At 38.3% G+C, this 14,570-nt stretch overlaps 1 protein-coding gene across 3 annotated transcripts in view; it reads left to right on the top strand.

The window, feature by feature from the left end:
• Adcy8 (adenylate cyclase 8) overlaps nucleotides 1-14,570 on the top strand; it is a 219,163-nt gene that overhangs the window by 37,916 nt on the left and 166,677 nt on the right. The window lies entirely within an intron of this gene.

The raw sequence follows: 14,570 nt of genomic DNA, 5'->3' as shown, positions 1-14,570 counted from the left end.
ATTGCAGGATCCTCCGGTAGTACTATATCCAGTTTTCTGAGGAACCGCCAGACTGATTTCCAGAGTGGTTGTACAAGCTTGATATTTCTTTATTCGTTATTCCATTAAGGGGCATCTAAATTGTTTCCAATTTCTGGCTATTATGAATAAGGTTGCTATGAACATAGTTTAGCAATTGTCCTTGTGGTATGGTGGAGCATCATTTGAGTGTTTGCTCAGGAGTAGTATAACTTGGGTCTTGAGGTAGAAGAACTATTCCTAATTTTATGAGAAACCACCAAATTGATTTCCAAAGTGGCTGTGCAAGTTTGCACTCCAACTATCAATGGAGAAGAGTTTCCTTTGCTAAACACTCTCACCAGCATGTGTTGTCACTTGAGTTTTTGCATTCTGATGGGTGTAAGATGGAATCTCAGAGTCATTTGTATTTCCCTCATGAGTAATGACTTTGAACAATTCTTTAAGTGCTTCTCAGCCATTTAAAATACTTCTGTTGAGAATTCTCTATTTAGCTCTGTACCCCATTTTTGATTGGGTTATATAGTTTTGGGTGTCTAATTTCTTGAGTTCTTTATAGATTTTAGATATTAATTCTCTATGGATGAAGGGTTTTTCCCAAACTGTAGGCTACCATTTGTGCTATTGACTGTGTCCTTTGCCTTACAGAAGCTCTCAGTTTCAAGAGGTCCCATTTATTAATTGTTGATCTTAGTTCCTGAGCTGTTTGTGTTCTGTTCAGGAAGTTGTCTCCTGTACCAATGCATTCAAGGGTATTCCCTACTTTCTCTTCCATTAGATTTAGTATATGCAGTTTTCTGCTGAGGTCTTTTATCCACTTTGACTTGAGTTTTCTGCAGAGTGATAAATATGGATCTATTTGCACTCTTCTATAGGCAGACATCCAGTTAGACCAGAACCATTTGTAGAAGAAGCTTTCATTTTTCCATTGTATAATTTCAGCTTCTCTGACAAAAATCAAGTGTCCATAGGTGTGCAGGTTTACTTCTGGATCATCTATTAGATTACATTGATCAACCTGTCTGTTTCTATGCCAATACCAACAGGTTTTTTATTATTATCACTCTGTAGTACAGCTTGAAATGAGGGATAGTGATACCTCCAAAAGTTCTTTTATTGTACAGGATTGGTTTTGCTCTACAGGGTTTTTAATGAAGATAAGAACTGTTCTTTCAAGGTCTATAAAGAATTATTTTAGAATTTTGATGGGAATAGCATTGAATCTGTAGATTGCTTTTGGTAAGAAGTGCATTTTTACTCTGTTAATCCCATTAAAAATATCTTGTTACCTCTACCTGACCCATGAGCTACACAAATAAACACACACACACACACACACACACACACACACACACACACACACACACACCTCTTAGCTCTTCGGCAACAAGAACAACCATAAAAGACCTGGGCCCACCTTCTTCCTCTGCTATCCTTCCAGACAATCAGAGGTACTAATAATAAGGAGTAAACAAGTTTTCTACAAAGATCTCAACAATAAGTCGGCCATTATTTATTTTAGGCTTTGCCAAACACATCGTTAATTTCCCCTTTCCCGCTATTCCTCTTCTGCTTCACCTCCTCCCCTACGTTTTCTCCTCCCTCCTCCTCAGTTCTTTAAAATATAAATGTATGGTGTGTAAACCCTGGTGAATTCTGATGAACCCTGCTGTTGCAGAGCTTGCTGCTTGGTCCCATATGCTCTGTCAGTGCTGTTACAAAAAGCACCACCACCACAGTGGGTTTCTTTCAATAAAAATAACATTTTTTGTTTTTTAGGTTGTTTCCCATATCTTGAATATTTTGAATAAAGCTGAAATAAACATGCAAGTAAGGGGCCTCTTCATGCTGATTTGCTTGTCCCTGCTATATAACCACTACTGGGGCTTTTCAATCTCCTGCTAGTTCTGCTCTTTGGAAACAAAGTTCAGTGTTTCAGCAAGCATGAGTGATTTTGGTCACCCAGTGTTACTTGCTAGGTCTGGGACCTTGAGCAATTATTTAACTTTTAGGAGTCCTTGACTTATATAACACGAATTGTCCATTAAAACAGTATACCAAAAATTTAAAGTGCAGTCTCTAGAACACAGGTGGCTGTGAAGACACTTTGCCTAAGATGACTTGTCAAAGGTCGGCAGGGATCTCTGAACTCTCAGCCTGGAGGCACTCTTGGGACTATTGGCTGCTGTTACGTTCACCTCTGAACATCATGGCCCAGATACCTAAGGAAAACACATTAATGGTTTTCGCTGTCATAGTGTATCTTTCAAATTGTGTTATGGCATTAGATATATCATATATTAAGAAGTATTAATTTTTCTCACCTATATTTAAAGGTTTAAATATTTTTAAACCTCTATTTCTCCCTTAATGCTGGTCTTACTGCTTTCAGTCTTTAAGAACTTTATTTCCTCTGAATATCTTAGTTTCTCAAAATTCTGTATTAAAGCAAATTTAATATCCCTACTATTTTAATTTACCTGTGTGTGATATTGTGATATCTTTGGAAAAGAGTGTGTTTTCCCCTTTGTCACCTCCCAGGATGTTACTCTTTGAACTCAAGGAGTTCCCATGATTCTTCATTATTTCTTGATACTCATCATGGTGAACCACAGAGTCCACCATGCTTCACATTTTTCTACTGTTTTCTAATATTTTTTCACTTCAGTTTGCTACTTTATTGTTCTGACACCTTTCAAATTTCATTTTATGTGTTATTTTCAATCCCTTATACAAATCAGCATGTACTACTTAAAAAATGCAGACAGGAAGGCTAACCACATAGCTGAGAGCTACAGGGAGAGCCCACAACACTGGCATATGATGCTAACAGGGACACTTGTCCTTCCCCTGGGCCCTGAAAACTCCCAGAGATACAAGATACCCTTACATACTCACTTCCTCCTCTCTGTCTGCCCTGGGTCCTTGATGCTTAGTCTTGGACAGGACTATGAAAGTATATATAATTATTCTAAATCAATAAAACATGAAAATATTTAGGACCAGAAAATGGCTCAGAGTGTGAAGGCTCTTGCTGTCAAGCATTGGAAGCTGAATTTGATCCCCAGAAGCCATCTGGCTCCTGCAAGTTGTCCTCTGACCACAAAAACTCTATGGTATGAACTGACCAATGAATGAACACCTGGAAACACACATACATATTAATGTGTGTGGGCACACACACACACACACACACACACATGATTTTTAAAAGAAAAATGTGCAATGATAATAATAATAACAGGAGTCAAATATATATTGTGTTTCAAAGCTTTTTTACTAATTGTTTTCTTTTATTATCTATCAACATTCTGAAGAAAGTATTCCCACTATATAGGAAAGAAAATGTGAAGGGCAGAAAAGTTAGCTAACTATGCCAAGTTCACATCACAACTCAATAGCTTTCTTGAGAATCCAAATTACTAAGCATGTGGCTAACATGTTAAGCTATATGTACATAGTATACAAACTACTCTGCATAGCATCCGCTCCCTTAGCGAGAGTAAGCTTTACATGGGGGCCACGTGGTAATTGATAGAGATGGGATTTAAGACCTACTCAATCTGATTCCAGGGTTGACACTGTAGCCACCTCTCTACTCTTTTTCCTGAATAGTAAGTTCTAGCTATAAACACTCCTCATAAAGTAATGTAAGTACCGAACATTTTAACAATCCCCAATGACAGAAATACTCTTACCCTGTAGAAACACATGTATAATGCATCATTTATGTAGAGATAAAATGGAAAAGAAAACATTGCTTCATTGACCACACTTTAGGAAACAAAGGATTTCATATTTCATTTTATTATATATATATATAAATATATATATTATATATATTTATATATATATATATTATTCTTTCATATAATATATCCTGACTGTAGTTTTCCATGTAATTTTTCCTACCTTCTCTCCTTACAGTCCCACCCCTCTTCCCCAGATCCACTCCTCCTCTGTTTCCTCTCAGAGAGAGGAGGCATCCCAGGGAGAGCAACCAAATATGGTATAACAAGTTACAATAAGAATAGGCATATATCTTCATATAAAGGCTGGACCAAGCAACCCAGTAAATCAACATAGACATCTGTTATGTGACAGAATTTTCCTGAGGATATTCAGTACATAAGTCTATTTATTCTCTCCAGAAAAGGGGCTCATGACAGACAAAAGTATGTATACCACCAAAGTACTACTTGATGAACCAATGAGTTTTCTGGTGAGGGATTACTTACAGGAGCAGAAATGAGTCAAAAACATGTATATCTCCACATTCCAACTTGGTGACAGATCACAAAAGCTGGAAACCTGGAGCACACTACACAGCCTGAAGGTGGCTCAAGAGACTAGAAGTTGTCCTTTCCAGGTGACTCACTTGGTCTAAACTTCTTTCAGTTAATGTGGCTGGTTTCTGCTTCTTCCAAGCATCGTGTCTGGTCTCAGAGTCTTATTTATAGCTTGGCTTGATGAGAGAGATTCTCAGGAGTCTTTATTGTTCACTCTTGGGAGGGAGGGCCCTAGTGAATCTGTCCAGTTTCAGGGACTTCCTGAAACTATTCTGGGCTGTTTACCTTCTAGTTTAAGAATCTTCCCTGCAGTATAAAATGTTTCAATCTCAAAGGAAACTGTTACACAACAATATGCAAATTTTCTGGTTATATTGTATGGATAGGATGTGTCTCCTACTGGCTCATGTGTTGAGGGCTTCATCTCCTGACAGTGCCATTACCTGAGAGGCTATGGAAATTTTTGAAGGTGAAGCCTCCAGGAAGTATGTCACTGGGGGAATGATTTTGTAGGTTTTACCTGTTTCCTGGTCCCTTCCAATTGCCTTGCATCCTGTCTACCATGAGGTGAGCAACCTTTAACTTTACACGTTCCAGCTCCATAATGCTCTGTTTCACTGTGGATAAGAACCAATGGAGTCAAAGACTAGGGGCTAACATCTCTGAAACCATGATCCCTAGGTAATCTGTTCTTACTTTAAATTATTTCTGTGAGTTTTTTGTTTACAGCCAGGAAAGTGAATGACACACTGAGCTTCTGCATTCCACAATGCATTTCTGCTTCTTAGATGGAAATATTCTCTCCCGTCACTCAAATGAGAATATTGAGGCTCAAAGAGACAAAGTGACTTCCTTAGGTTTATGCAGAAAATTCATAGTAAAGCTTAAGGCTGCAAACCCAGATGTACAGTCACAACACTCCAGCATCTGGCAGAGGCAAAGCTTCCAGTGGGAGCTATTTTACTTGCTTTGTCAGGATCCCCATGCCAACCCACCCTAATTTTCAGAGTCCAAACAGCCCTGGGAGTGTGAAGACTGCCCCAAGGACTGGATTCCAGCTTCATAAACCCCCATTCTTACTTCATGTTCACCTTTTGTGGCACTGCCCTCTGACGTGTCTCTGGTAATGTTCCAATGAGTGTCTTCATGAGGACAGACTTGAGTCCATTAGCAGTGAGGCCTGGATGTGGGCATCTTCTTCTAGTGATGTGTGAAAATATACTGTGGCTTGCAAGAAAGCATAAGCCTGGAGCTGGAGAACTCAGGCTGTGAGCATGGTTGCAAAATATTCTGACTGGTTTCCCTATGAGTAAGTTGCTCTTGGAGCATTCATTTTACCATTAAATATAGATATTACGATGCTCCTGGGAATGCCTTTATGGAGAGAAGAGACAAAAATGAACCTTCTGACAGGCACAGGAATGAGTTCACACTGAAATGCTGCATGAATATCTGAAGTGGAACATAGCTTATCCTCAGACATACCCACAGATCCTTCCCCTGCCTTTCATAGCTTGTTTCTAATTTCTTAGTTCCGCTTGGTAATCAGTTCTTGCTTCTGGACTGTGCAGCATGCACCTCCCTCCCCTAAGTCTCCTTCCCTTTGTACAGACTCAGGAATTGAGCCACAGAGTTCAAACATGAGGAACTGAGGTTGCTTCCCCTCAGCACCTATGTGTAAAAGCAAAAATAGAAATTCACCATAGTGGTGCATCCCTGTAATCCCAGTATTAAAGAGGCAAAGGCAGGCAGATCCCTAGAAGACAATGGCTATTCCTCTTCAGTTTAGCCTACTTGGCAAGCTCTGGGCCAGCGAGACAATAAGAAACCCTCTCAGAACAGAGTAGATAGCATCTGCACAGTAGCAATTGCCAAGGTTGTCCTCTGGCCTACACACACACACACACACACACACACACACACACACACAAATATGGTACCTAGATCTTCCTCTCTGCTGGGGATGCCCAGAGTACACCAGCCCAGAGAAAACAGGCAACAGAACATGTTTCCTTTAGGGCATCAGACACTGCTACATGCAAGCCCGGAAGAGAAAATTATCCCTTAGATTTCTGACTGAACTCTTGTTCCGCTGCACCTCCTTCAGGTCCCATAGCCGGGTTTTTCTTGTATCCCTAAGTCAGACTTCCTTCAGCTGTCAGGTTGTTTAACATTAGGCAAGCTACTTAGACTTTCTGAACTTAGGAAGTTCCTTCCTATGCCAAATACAATCATTACTGAGATGAAACATATATGAAAAACACTCAGTAAATGCTCCCTATTTAACATGAATTCAAGTGTGTTATATTAGCTATAACTTTGTCTTCCACTTAAAGTTTTTGCAATACCCAAAATTTTAAAGAACATTCGTCCTACAGACAAATGACCATATAAAATCCAAAAAAGAAAATACTGGAAAATATCTGAAGGCAAGTTCATCATCTTGGTTCAAATAATATACCCTGATTCAATAAATAAATGGAAAAAGCAACAAGAAAGACTCCTAAAGTCAACCCAGGCTTCCACACATATGTAAATGCAAGTGCATATGTGCCATGCATCTACACACATGTGAACAGGTGTGTATACATAAACCCATGTCATCATTCATACATATGACAAGAACAAAATAAAACTGTGGCATGCTCAATAGAACTTGCTCCATAAATAATTTTGAATGAAAACATTAGTATAAAGTAGTAAAGTCTACACATGTCTGTAAAATATCCATGATATTTCTTCAAGATCTAACGCTTAGCATATTAGCTCTAAGAGAGAGGTGGTTTGTAGATACAATAAGAAAACAGGGGCTCAAGCTGGCCTGTAGAGTTGGACAGATTACAAGATACAACAGGTCTGAAAGAGCACTAACACCCATAAATTCTTTCATAAGAACAACACATGCCATGTTCAATGTAATAGTAATATTTTAAAAACTGCAACACAAGGTGAGTATAGTGTTTACACAGCTAATGATAGAATTCCTTTACTAAAATGGCTCCTTCTGATTTTATCTGAATCCACTCACTGTCTAGCACATTTGCTATGTTAACATTTGTTAAGGATATTGTTTGATGTCTTTATCACTGTTGCTTCAAGAACATTATTCATCGGTATCTTGTAAATGATGATTAGTGGTACATAGGAAAGCCATTCATTCATGTGGCCATTCATCAAATACTTAGCACACATGAAATACAGAGCAATTTATACTCACATTGTTGGGAACTTATCTATTATGCAAGGCAATGGGCATCAGTCAAGCTGAACAACCATCATGTCTGTATGGGTTTAAGAAAAAACTCTGGTGTGGCTGATACACATTAACCAAACGGACAAGAAAATAAATATGTACTTACAATTAAGGATGAACACATAAGCTGTGAGAATCACAAATGTCAGGAAAATCTGACTATGATGACATAGCTAGGGAATTCTTCTGGGAAGACTACAGTAAAATTGAGAACTGGAGAGTAAAAAGAATCAGCAACAGAAGAAAGCATCATGAGAGGCATCCAAGACAGAGGAAATAGTGTTCAAATGTCTCCAGAACGAGAAAGCTTAAGTGAATATCAGAATCTGTGTAGCTACCAGGTAAGCCTAGTGGCTCCCTAATAAGCTCACCACTGAGAGCAGAGATGGTATCTGAGGCTCAAGCTGGCTAGCCAGACTATCCATATCAGACAGCTCATGCTTCAGGTGAAAGGCCCTGCCTTAAATTAGTAAGGTGGAAAGTAGATCTAAGGAGATTCCTAATGTCAACTACGGTCTCCCTGTGCATGTGAACACATGTGCATGCACACTCACACATACACATGCAAACACACATGTTCAAACATATACACACATACGCATAAAAATGAAGAAAAGCAATCATCAGGCATATATAACTTGTTCCATACCTATTCTGGAATTGGGCATCATAGGAGTATTAGTCTTGACTTGTAGACATTCACTGGTGGCACTATGCCTCATCATTTGTTTGTTTTATGGGTCTATGAGTGGCTAGGAATGCAATCAATTTTATTTTGACATTGCAGCCTTGCTAAACTCTTTTTCATTTATGTACATGTATACATGGTGAATCACATTAATTGATTTAATAATGTTAAATTATCCACAAATTTCTAGGAAAAGCTCAGTCTGGTCAAAATGTTTTATCATTTCTATACATTTATGGCTTCTGTTTTCTATTATTATTTCCTATTCTTATGAACAAAATTTTAGCTAATCCAGCTATGTTAGTTTCAACATATCAACATTATTCTAGCCCAAGGTAGACATTGGGACATACACTGCAATTTCAGCACACAGGAAGCTAAGGCAGTAGAATTGTAAGCTCAGGCTCAGCTTTTCCCCAAATAAGCTAGCCTCATAAACTGAGTTGGGGAATGCTCTCTACTTTCTGTTCTCTTAAAGAGATAAAATATTTAGATTATTTGTCTCAGAATTATTTTAGAGTTATCTGATGATGCTATCAAAGTTTGTTGCTTCCCTTGTTAAAAGATTTTTAATTGTGATTATACATATTTAATTTTCCCTCTTGTTGAGTCAACTTCAGAACTATACTTTCAGAAACATCTTAATTATATTTGAGATCTTACTCATATTAAAATCTATGATTAGAATTACTTCTTAAATTCTTCAAAGCCTTAAATTTCATGATTTTCTTAGCCTTTATTCTGCTCTTCTGTACTTTTTCTCTTTACTGGACTCGCAAATAAGTGTTTCTGTTTACTGTCCTTGACAGAAAAGAAACCAACTTTATTGGTCCCCATGGATTTTCACTTTTTACTTCATTACATATTGTTCCTATTGTGTTGCTTCTCCTTATATACTTTGGATTTATTCTGGCGCTTCTTTTGTTTTATTTGGTTTTATGATATTGATAACTCCTTATGCTGAGTAGCTAACCCATTTGTCTTCAACCATTCTTTCTTCAACTTCTAAGTTTTTCTCTGTGGTATTTTTTACAGTCCTCTAGGCATGCTTTTCTATTACGAGATTGTGTATCCCTAGATCAATGGGTTGTGTGGATTTTTAAAAAATATCTAAGCACACTGTGTTTTATGGTTGTTCTTTTGTTCATTGCTTTAGAACTTGATGATATTCGTAGCTACGTCATTTGCTTTTCTGTCGCTGTTATAAAACACCATGATCAAGGCAATTTCTAGAAGGAAGGGCTTAACTGAGCTTATGGCTCCAGATGGTTAGGGTTCATAATAGTGGAGACAGCATTACAGTTGGTGGAAGTCATGGTGGCTGGATGCTGAAAGCTGAAAGATCACATCTTCGATCATAATAAGCAGGAAGGAGATGGAGTGTCCTAGCAATGTCACAAGGCTTTTGAAAGCTCAAAGCCAAGTCCCACTGACATACTTCCTCCAGGATTGCCACACCTTCACAACCTATCCAAACAGTGCTGCCTACTGGGGACAAAGGATTTAAATACCTGAGCTTATGAGAGGACATTCTTTCTCAAACCACTAAGTAGTAAAATGTGTTTGATATTAGTTTTTTTTTTAAATATGCAGGCTAGCTTCTGATCTTGTCAAAGGATATGTTTACATTTTTAAGTAGAATTGTTGGGTACTGTACTCCATTTATTAAGCATTAATTGAAAAATATATTATTTTTGATAAAAGTAACTGCTGAAAATACATCCCTAGAATACTGATCTATAAATAATTATATCAATTTATCATATTTTGCATTGTATATTTTGAGACTATAATATTAAATGTGTTAATATTCTCCTGATATATTCTTAACACTTTCCCATTATATAATGATCTTTTCATTCTTAGTACTATTTTTTAAAATCTAGTATTTATGTAACACAACTCACTTTATTTTGTCTTGGATTTCAGAATTTTTAATGTAAGTATATTTTAGGAACATTTCATCAATAACCTATAGATTATTTCTTCATATTTAATCTAGAAATAATTCTGAAACTGGAAAGTAGATTGCCAGTGAATAACACTGTCTTATGACTATTTATGAGATTCTTTTTGGCTTTTGGCATTTGGACTATGATGCATACAGGCACATCTTGTTCACATTTAGCCTGTGTAGACTTTACAGAGTTTCTGAAATCTGAAAGTGCTTTCATAAAAATTGGTAGAAGCATTGTTTCTTCAGATAGCTAATTCTGTCACATTCTCTTTTCCTTTACCTATGACAATTTAAGTTATAGGTATGTTATAGTTTTCTATGTTGTCGCTCGCATTATTAAAGCCCTTAGACAGTGTTGTCCCTTGTGCGCTGCCTTGACATTGTAGTACCAAGAATGTGTTTGTGAACCCAGGAAGACCAGTCAGGAGCTGATCCGATGCAATCACACCAGGGTCTTTCTTTAAGCTAGCTCAGGCTCACCTCACTGCTGCCCCACAGAACTGTTCTGGTGAAGGAAAACTCCTGAATATTCCTCCAGGCAAGGTTTTATAGAAAGCAGCAAGCACAGTCAAGTGTTTCTAGCCTGGCAAACATCTAATTGGTGTACTACTATAGCCTTTAGCATAATTGGCTGGTGCTGGGAGCCAAACCTTAAATTTAACTTCTAATTTCTTCCTACTTGGCAATTGTTAGGCAGGGGCAGGCTTGTAACCTGGAGATGCAGATTTGTTGGGGGAAATAACCTGGGGACTTGTGTTAGAAGCAGGTTTATTAGGGGAGATTAACCTGGAAACACAGGTCTTGTTGGGGTTAGCCTAGGAACTGGAGCTAGACTTTTTGTTTGTTTGTTTGTTTTCAGGGAGGGGGGTCACTTGGAAACTAATGCCAGCCTTGAGTTCAAACCTAGGTCAGGTTCTCTAAAATGGAGTCTGAACCCAAAATTTGGTCTCTCAAGCTCATGCAGTGAATGTTTTCATTTTGGGATTAGAGTTTCCATGTAGGTGCGGGTGTGCACCCTGGTTTTCTGTTCTTCTGTTTGTTCCCTGTCTTTTCATTCATTACTAGCGTTCTTACTTTTTCTCTTTAACTGAGCAGTAAAAGGCACTGCTATGAATTTTGACTGCTAATTCTGACATCTGGCTCCAGTCAGAATGGGTGTCTCTGTTGATTATCTTTCTCGGGAGAACACCTATTTCTCTGTTTCTTTCTGTGCTATATATCTTTATATAATATTGGGGAATTAGTGAATCCTGGGCAAGCTTTATTTTTCCCCAAGAATTTTTTTTAATTGGATATTTTCTTTATTTACATTTCAAATGTTATCCCCACTCCTGGTTTTCCCTCTGAAAACCCTCTCCTCTGATCCTGTCCCCTCTCCCCCTACTCACCAACCCACCCACTTCTGCTTCCTGGCCTGGGCATTCCCCTACTCTGGGGCATAGAGCCTTCACAGGGCCTCTCATCCCATTGATGTCCAACTAGGCCATCCTCTGCTACATATGCAGCTGGCGTCATGAGTCCCACCGTGTATACTCTTTGGTTAATGGTTTACTCCCTGAGAGCTCTGGGGATACTGGTTAGTTCATGTCCTCCAATGGGGCTGCAAATCCCTTCAGCTCCTTAGACACTTTCTCTAACTCCTTCAATGGGGACCCTGTGATCAGTCCAATAGTAGGCTTGGAGGATCCATATTTGGATCCTCTGTATTTGTCAGGCACTAGTAGAGCCTCTCCAGAGAGAGCTATAACAGGCTTCTGTCAGTAAGCACTTGTTGGCGTCCACAAAAGTGTCTGGGTTTGGTGATTGTATATGGAATGGATGCTCAGGTGGGGCAGTCTCTGGGTGGTCCTTCCTTCAGTCTCTGCTCCACACTTTGTCTCTGTAACTCCTTCCATGGGTGTTTTGTTCCCCCTTTTCTTTTTTTTCTTTATGTTCATTTTAATTTTTTATTAGATATTTTCTTTATTTACATTTCAAATGCTATCCCGAAAGTCCACTAAACCCTCCCCCCACCCTGCTCCCCAACCCATTCACTTCTGCTGCCTGGCCTGGCATTCCCCTGTTCTGGGGCATATGATCTGGAGCTAAAGGGGTCTACAACCCTATAAGAGGATCAACAATATGTTCCCCCTTTTAAGAAGTATTGAAATAATACACTTTGGTCTTCCTTCTTCTTGAGTTTCATGTGGTTTTGAATTGTATCTTGGTTATTCTGAGCTTCTGGGCTAATAGCCACTTATCAGTGAGTACATATCATATGTGTTCTTTTGTGATTAGGTTACCCCACTCAGGATATCCTCCAAATTCATCCATTTGCCTAAGAATTTCATAAATTCATTGTTTTTAATAGCTCACTAGTACTCCATTGTGTAAATGTACCACATTTTCTGTATCCATTCCTCTGTTGAGGGACATCTGGGTTCTTTCCAGCTCCTGGCTATTATAAATAGGGCTGCTATGAACATAGTGGAGCACATGTCCTTATTGCTTATCAAGTTTAGGAGTTCTCTGATGGAATTTTTGGGGTCACTTATATATACTCTCATATCATCTGCAAATAGTGATAGTTTGACTTCTTCCTTTCCAATTTGTATCCCTTTAATCTCCTTTTGTTGTCTAATTGCTCTGGCTAGGACTTCAAATATTATATTGAATAGTTAGGGGGAGAGTGGGCATCCTTGCCTTGTGCCTGATTTTAGTGGGATTGCTTCAAGTTTCTCTCCATTTAGTTTGATGTTGGCTACTGGTTTGCTGTAGATTGCTTTTATTATGTTTAGGTATGAGTCTTGAATTCCTCATCTTTCCAAGACTTTTATCATGAATGGATGTTGGATTTTGTCAAATGATTTCTCAGCATCTAATGAGATGAGCATATGGTTTTTTTCATTGAGTTTGTTTATATAGTGGATTACGTTGATGGATTTCTATATATTGAACCATCCCTGCATCCCTGGGATGAAGTCTATTTGATCATGATGGATGATCCTTTTGATGTGTTCTTCGATTCAGTTTGCCAGCATTTTATTGAGTATTTTTTGCATCAATATTCAGGAAATTGGTCTAAAGTTCTCTTTCTTTGTTGGGTATTTGTGTGGTTTAAGGATCAGAATAATTGTGGCTTCATAGAACAAATTTGATAGAGTACTTTCTCTTTCTATTTTGTGGAATAGTTTGAGGAGTGTTGGTATTAGGTCTTCTTTTAAGGTCTGATAGATCTCTGCACTAAATCCATTTGGTCCTAGGGATTTTTTTTTTTTTTGGTTGGGAGACTATTAATGACTGNTTCTATTTCTTTAGGGGAAATAGGATTGTTTAGATCATTAATCTGATCCTGATTTAACTTTGGTACCCGATATCTGCCTAGAAAATTGTCCATTTCATCCAGATTTGCCAGTTTTGTTGAATATAGGCTTTTATAGTAAGATCTGATGATTTTTTTATTTCTTCAGTTTCTATTGATATGTCCCCCTTTTCGTTTCTGATTTTGTTAATCATGATACTATCTTTTAAGCTTTTCATCATCCAGAACTGATGGATTTTATGTAGTTTCATTTTTGCCAAAGTTTACCTTGAACAGAATTGTGTGAAAATCTGTCTCTTGGGCTGCAGTTCAAACCTCAGTTCAGACCTTTAATGAGCAGTTCAATTGCGTTTTACTTACTTTCTGTGTGTGCTTTTCAGAAAAGAGTTTAGACAATAATTCTAGGTATTAAGAAGGCAATTAAGTGGTAAACTACTTACTTAGCATGCTCCAGGCCCCAGGTTCATTCTTTATTCACACCCCAAACTTTAGATTCTCATCACCAGCTCTCTTCATGTAAGAATTTATTCATTGATTGTTTTTTATTTTGAGGCATAGTATCACACGGTAGCTCAGGCTAGTCTCACACTTGCAGCCATCCTTCTACCTTAGCTTTATGGGTACTGGGATTACAGATAGGCACCTCTTTTAAGGGATTCTTTCTTTATGTTCAGCATTATGGTACCTTTTTTTCTTGATTTGATGAATAGAAGATATGGGAAGGTGAAGTCAAGGGAGGAGACTCACAGCCTTTTTGTACCTCAAATTTCTAAGGAAGGTTCAGACCTGAACTTATGGGCAGAACAATGGCTCTTAATTGTGTGGATCAACAATATGAACTAAACAGTACCCCACAGAACTGTGTCTCTACTTGCATACGTAGCAGAGGATGGCCTAGTTAGCCATCAATGGGAGGAGAGGCCCTTGGTCTTGTGAAGATCATATGCCCTAGTACAGGGGAATGCCAGTGCCAGGAAGCAGGAGTGGGTAGGTTGGGGAGCAGGGCAGGGGAGGGTATAGGGGACTTTCGGGATAACATTTGAAATATAAATGATAAAATAGGG

Source organism: Mus caroli, chromosome 15 (assembly GCF_900094665.2).
Source record: "Mus caroli chromosome 15, CAROLI_EIJ_v1.1, whole genome shotgun sequence".
Lineage (NCBI taxonomy): Eukaryota > Metazoa > Chordata > Mammalia > Rodentia > Muridae > Mus > Mus caroli.
Note: the sequence above shows the minus strand (reverse complement) of the source record. Positions and strands in the feature narration are given on the sequence as shown.